The sequence below is a fragment of the Onychomys torridus genome, chromosome 22 (assembly GCF_903995425.1).
Source record: "Onychomys torridus chromosome 22, mOncTor1.1, whole genome shotgun sequence".
Classification (NCBI taxonomy): Eukaryota; Metazoa; Chordata; class Mammalia; order Rodentia; family Cricetidae; genus Onychomys; species Onychomys torridus.
In genome coordinates this window covers 32,087,589-32,094,727 of record NC_050464.1, presented here as the reverse complement: position 1 = coordinate 32,094,727, position 7,139 = coordinate 32,087,589, and positions in this window count along the sequence as shown.

Below are 7,139 nucleotides of genomic sequence, written 5' to 3'. Positions count from 1 at the left end.
GTTGTTAAGAAGTGGGGCTGTGCTAAGTGATGGTCTTTAGGATGGCTCCTGGCCTGAGGCCGCTGTCTCTCTGGTGTGATGGAGACATTGGACAGAGCTGTGCACTCAGGGTGCTGTGGTGTGAGGGAGGAGGCAGGGAGTGGACAGCAGGAGCCAGCAGAAGGCAGAGGTGGGAGCAGAGTCTCCCTTGGGACACTGGAAGGAACCAGCCTACTGATGTCTTGTCCTTGGGTCTCTAACCCAGAGCCACTCTGCTCTTGAATCCCATTGTTACTCTGTCACATGAGTCACATGACACACTTTGTCCCTGCAGCCCTAGGGAATGACCTGCCCCCTTGCCATCTCCCTGGCTCCCTGTCTGTCCTCCCCTCCCCCACTCTGCTCCTTTGTGTGTTTCTTCTGGTTTTTATTCCCACCTCTGGGTCTCTGCAGAGGCTGTTCCCAGGGCCTTGCACGCTGTTGCATTCCTGCATTTGGCTGGAGGTTCTGCATGCTTCTGTCCTTGGCTAAGACCTCCCTTCTTCAGGGAGCCACTCAGGAGCACTTTCCAGGCCCCAGGCAGAGTCAGCTGCCCTGCCCGCCCCCATTATCATGTTAGAAGGGAGCCAGTCCTGTTAGATAGCATATGTCTCCCAGCACGTAGGCCTTGAGACCCCACTTACATTTGTCTCCTCAGAGTATGTGTGTGTCTGTCAGCGTCTGTCTCTCTGTGTGTGTGTGTCTATCTGTCTCTGTGCATCTCTGTGTGTGTATCTGTGTGTGTGTGTGTGTGTGTGTGTGTGTGTTCACTTGTTGAGGTCAGAGGTCACTCCTCTATCATTTTCCCTTTCATTTTTTGAGTCAGTCTCTCTCACTGAACCTGCAGCCCAGTGGTTAGGTGGGACTAGGTGGCCTGCAGCCCCAAGGCTCCTCCTGTCTCTGCCCTTCCCAGGGCTGGAACGCAGGCACTTCAGCCATTCCCAGATTCTATGGGTGCTGGGGTCCCGCTCATGCTCTCCTGTGTGGTGAGCCCTCACATCTCCCCAGTGCTGTGGGATGTGCTGAATGCTGTAAATCTGTGTTGCTGTGATTGGTTGATAAATAAAATGCTGATTGGCCAGTAGCCAGGCAGGAAGTATAGGCACATACGCATGTAGGAAGTATAAGTATAAGCAGAAGAAGATGATTCTGCAAGAGGAAGGGCAGAGAGAGGAGACAGACACTGCTAGGCACCAAGAGAAGCAAGATGTCAAGGTACAGGTAAGCCACGAGCCACGTGGCAAAGTATAGATTTATAAGAATGGGTTAATTTAAGATATAAGAACTAGATAGCAAGAAATCTGCCATGGCTATAGTTTAAAAAACATATAAGCCTGTGTGTGTTAATCTGAGTCCGAGCGGATGCTGGACTGCAGGGTGAGAGAGATTTGTTCTGACTGCAAGGCAGGCAAGACACAGGAAAACTTCAGTTACACCCCTGAACAAAAACGCTTTTTGAATAGTCAGAAGGAAGCAATCAATGCTCTAGTTACCGCACAGCTCCCGCCCCTCAGGGTGCTTGGCCCTGTGGGCTTTCTGAGGGCATCATGAGGGGCCGAAGAGACTTGGTGTTAAGACTGAGGACTGCTCTTCCAGAGGACCTGAGTTCAGTTCCCAGCACCCAGGTCAGGTGGCCTGAAATTCCAGCTCTGGGGATCTGTCACCCTCTTCTGGACTCTCTAGGGATTGCACTCATGTGCATACACACACACACACACACACACACACACACACACACACAAATAAAAGATAAAAGATAAAATAAATCTTTTTTCTTTGCTATCTATCTTTCCTTCTTCCTTCCTTTCTTTCTTTCTCTTTCTCTCTCTCTCTCTCTCTCTCTCTCTCTCTCTTTCTTTCTTTCTTTCTTTTTTTTTTTTTTTTTGAGACAGGGTTTCTCTGTGTAACAGCCCTGGCTGTCCTCACTCTGTAGACCAGGCTGGCCTTGAACTCAGAGATCCACCAGTTTCTGGGATTAAAGATGTGTACTACCACCATCTGGTTATAAAATAAATCTTTACAAAAATCATAAGGTCCAGTACTTCCCAGACAAACTTTGCATTGGACATTGACATTATCCTCAAGCATTTGCTCATAAAATCTTTCCCAGATGCTGGCAATGACATATGCCTTTTAATCTCAGCACTCAGAATGCAGAGGCAGGATGATCTCTTGTGAGTATGATACCAGCCTGGTCTACCTAGAGGGCTCCAGGACAGCCTGGGCTACATATAGAAATCCTGTCTCTAAAGCATTACTAACAAAAATCCATCCCAGAGCCAGGGAACTGTAGCCAAACTCCCAATTTGACAAAGAGCAGATTGCTTCCCTGTGAGGAGGATATAAAGGGTCTGTTTAAGGTCACAACCTCTAACAGGGTTGAGAAGCAGGACCCAGGCCAGGCTGGGCTCTGACTCACCTTAATGGAAGCATGGGCACGATGCCACTGTGCAGAGAGGGGCTGTGTGTGCACACGTGTGTGCCAGGATTTGTATGAAGACTGGCTAACTGGGACATCTCACCTTAGGGGTCAAAGTCAGCAGCAGGACACACACTTGGAATTGGTGTGTATCAACATGTGGGTTCATCTGGTAACTTCCTGTCAAGGCTTCCTGTCCCAGAGAAGGTCCCCTATGTCCTAATTCCCTTTAGAAATGCCACCCTCTTCTCGGGTGTTTGAACATTCATAGGTTCTGTTTCCTCAGCAGACAGGAGCTGGGAGTGGACCCTGTCCCTGGGGACTCTGCCTGTGAACTGTCCTGTTGTGATCCCCTCATGTTCACACCCCAGTGCCTCCTGGAACACCCTACATCTCAAATGTCCAGTCCCTGCTCCCTGGTTGGTTGGTGCAGTTGGGGGAGGGTCGTCTGGAGGTGGGGCCTCGCGGGAGGGCTTTAGGCCATTAGGGAGCATGACCTCAAAGAAGGCAGATGAATCTCCATAGCAACAGAAAAAAATGGCTGGAAATGAATATGAGAAAAGACCCGAGAGATGCCAGCAGGGAGAGAATGGAACCTTGCTGCAGAGCCCTCGGAGTTAAGTAACATAGAGATTAGAGTTGATCTCACACTGCGCAGACATCACCTGTGAGCCTGGTGGTTGGAGCAATGTCACAAAAGGAGTCCAAATTAATATATGAATTGAGGGCAAGTAGAGGTGGTGACTCTTTTTTGGGGGTGGTTTGGTCTCTAACTCTCAGAGATCTGCCTGCCTCTGCCTCTGACACTGGTTGAATTAAAGGTGAGCATCACCATGCCTGGCCCTGTCTAAGAATTTAACTGCTCCAAATCAAATCAAAATGAAAAAACCTCTCTCCTCTTCCGCTCCTTGGAAGGAAAAGGAAAGAGAAGAGTCACAGGATGACGGTGGCTTTTGTGGGACAGTTTCACTTCCTGCTTGTGAAAGCTTGTCACCTTTGACTGTCGAAATCTTATGCATCTGACAGAAAAAGGTGAACGTGCCCCTGTGGTTACAGTAAACAATGTCACATTCAAAGCTGAACTTAAGAAACCTACAGAAGCTATAGAGAAATGTCTTCATTTCCAGCTAACGTTGACCCACAAATGAGGAGAAAGTGACACCCACAATCATGCCAACCAGACAGCTACCGAAAGGGAATTATGTGGAAGAAATGCGTTCTTCTTCCGGCAAAACCAGGTTTCAGTTACAAACCACGGAGCACGCACGTTTCAGGTCAACGAGTTCATCTCTGCTCCAACTAGAAAGGAATCTACCTTAGTTAACTGTGCATCTTCACAGCTTCACAGCTTCCTCATCTTCCAGCCACAACATCCCAGGTGAAAAACATTGTCCATTCTTCTCTACCTCTTAAAGTCGTCAACAGACTCACCCAGCTGGGAACCCTCCCAATAAGGACTGCCTGCCAAGATACACCCTGGGTGTAATAGAGGCAGGGACGCTGTGGGGCTCACTGGCCACATTCTGACTGGATCTGAGGCCCACTCCACAAGCAGAAACTCCAACCTGGTCCTGCACATCTGGCCAAGGAGCCATGGCTGGGAGCTCACAGGCCCCAGGGATGAACGCACTGGGGTGATTTTGATGAGTGGACCTAGTTTCAGGCTGCCCACTGCATCTCTGCACCCAAGGACTGGTGTAGCTCTCTGATCTCCACAGAGAGGTCTCTGTGCAGTGGAAAGTGGTTAATACAGGGAGTCAACTGAAGCAGAGATCAATGTCTGTGGAGCACTCAGCTACAAATGGGCGTCTCTGTTACACCCACTCCTCCCAAGGCTCAGGGGACACAGAGGAAGGGAGGGTGGAGAGATTGTAAGGTGGGAGAGAACTGAGGCCAATTAGCATCTTCTGGACACGGCAGGACAGCTGCCATCCTGAACTCAGGCAGCTGTGGTCCCCTGCACAGGATGAAGCCTGTCAACCTTCTAGCCTGGATGGGAAGCCATTGACAGTTGATGGCCCTTGGTACACAGAGTGTCTTGGGGTTGCTAACACTGGGATAAACCACAGTGACCAAAGACAACCTGGGGAGGAAAGGGTTCACTTCACTCACAATTCCCTGTCACTGTTCATCATCAAAAGCAGTCAGGGCAGGAACTCAGACAGGGCAGGAGCCTGCAGGCAGGGGCGGATGCAGAGGCCATGGAGGGAGCTGCTTACCGGCTAGCCTACAGTCACTATTAGGGAGACATTTCCTCAGTTCAAGTTCCTGCCTCTCAGAGGACTCAAGCTTGTGTCAAGCTGGCATAAACCCCAGCCAGGACAGAGTCAGTTTTCCTCAGGGGTGTGGTCACTGGCAGGGTGCCCACACTCCAGTGCATGGCCTCACCCACGTGTGAATATGAGAAACACTCACTGGATCCACTGATTTATTCACTAAAGTGACATGGAGTTGGGAAGGGATTTTGTAGACCATGAATTGTGTGGGGAATAAGGGAGGGTGAATTTGATAAAAATATATTGACTGTATATTATGAACATTTCAAACTATTTTACCAAATGTAGAGGAGGATTTTTATTCCACTGTTGTTTTGCCCTCCAAGAGGCAGAAACCACTTCCTGCAGCGCTGAGGATTAAACCTTGTGACCCGGGCACTCCCTGGCTCAGTCAGGGTGGCCAGGGCGTGGGCCTCATTGGGCGGAGTGACACATCAGATCTCTTGAAGACACACAGGAGTGTATGGAAGTGGAGAGATGATCTGGGCATAATGGCACAGTATAATCCCAGCACTCAGGGTGCTGAGGCAGGAGGATGGCTGTAAGTTGAAGGCTAACCTGGCCTATTTTACTATGAGATCCCATACAACCACAAAAAGGGTCAGCGAGAAAACTCAGAGGGTATAGCTGTTTGTGCCCAAGCCTGATGGCCTGAGTTTGATTTGGGACCCACATGGTGGAAGCAGAGAGAGGCCGACACCTACAAGGTGTCCTCTGACCCCCATATTCACACACGTGAGATAATGTAATACGATATTCTAATGTATAATTAGCCTGGCCCTCGCCCAGATGTGCTCAGGACCCTCGGCTGGTCTCTTGTCCCATCCTAGGACCTATGTGAGGGGCCTTCAGCTTTGCAGCTCCCTCAGGCAAGGTCAGTGTCTTAGGGTTTCTGTTGCTGAAGAGACACCATGACCACGGCAACTCTTATAAAGGAAACATTGAGTTTGGGTGTCTTACTGTTCAGAGGTTCTGTCCATTATCATCATGGTGGGGAGCATGGCAGCATGCAGGCAGACATGGTGCTGGCTACATCTTCATCAGAAGGCAATAGGAAGTGGATGGTAACTCTGGGCAGTGTGATGAGCATGTGAGACCTCAAAGCCCACCCCCACAGTGACACACGTCCTCTAACAAGGTCACACCTCCTAATAGTGCCTCTCCTTATGAATTTATGAGATCCAGTACCTTCAAACTACCAGATCAGGGTCAACCAAGGGGCCTCTGTTACCAACCAGGCCATGAAGACTGTGTTTACGTAAGGGCAGGCTTCTGACCTGAATGACACAGACATTCCTGCTGCTTTAAAAATAAAGTCCCTTAAGGACCACGGCTTGTGGCCATAACCATGAGCAGAGCCAGTGTTCCAGTTATTTTCTCAGTCTTCCATTCCTTGCTCTCTGCAGTGATTCAGGGTGTGTGTGTGTGTGTGTGTGTGTGTGTGTGTGTGTGTGTTGCTGTGTGTGTGTGTGTGTGCTTTTTTTTTCTGTTTTATGAGACAGGGTCTCATCATGTAGCCCAGGCTGGCCTCAAACTCTTCATCTTCTGTGTTGGCATCACAAGTGTGGATCACCTGCCATGATCAATATCCACTCCTGCTGGGTTGGGAGACTTTGGCATGGAGACAGGCTTGTCCCTCATGGTGATATATCCTGGGTATAAGTCAGCACTCTACATTATTGGAGATTGACAGTTGACTGATAATGCAGGTGGTCGCAGGTAGGCAGAGGGGCACATCCCTGTAACCCTAGTACCTGAGAGGACAATGCTGTATTTTCCCAAGTCTACATCTATCCTGGGCAACATAGTGAGATCCCTCATTAAAGAAATATGAAGCCTTCATTCTTTATGATGGACAGTTGGGGTGGGGACTGGAGGGCAGTGAAACTGTTGTGGATGATGCCGTGGATGATGGCCACATGGGTGTGCACCTGACAACCCATGAACAGTGAGACCTGAAGGCTGAACTGCAGGCTAGCCATGGCCTGGGCAGACAGCTCATTATCATGTCCTGGTGTGGACCAGTCACCTCTCACACACCCACCACAGCAGTGGTGAATCTGGATGCCAGCCATCTTCTGGGTGTTTCTGACTTGACCTTTCAGCTTTAGTGAAATGTGTGCATTGCTGTTAAATGTCTGAGCAACTAAAAACCTTGTTTTCTTCAGTAACAAGAGAAAACCAAGAAGGAAAAAACAGACCAATATGTTTAAAATGCTTCCTGCAGGATGAGGGCTAGAGAATCCATAATAACTGCCTTGCTGGTAAACACCAGAGTGTCATGGAGACCAGGGGCCATAAACATCAGAGGCAGAGGCCTGTTTGCATAGCCCCGCCTTTTCCAGGAAAGAGAAACTAGTTGAGGATGTAAAGGGCAGCTGGCCCCAGAGGCAGTGCAGCAGTCAGAAAACACAGCTGGCCTGAGG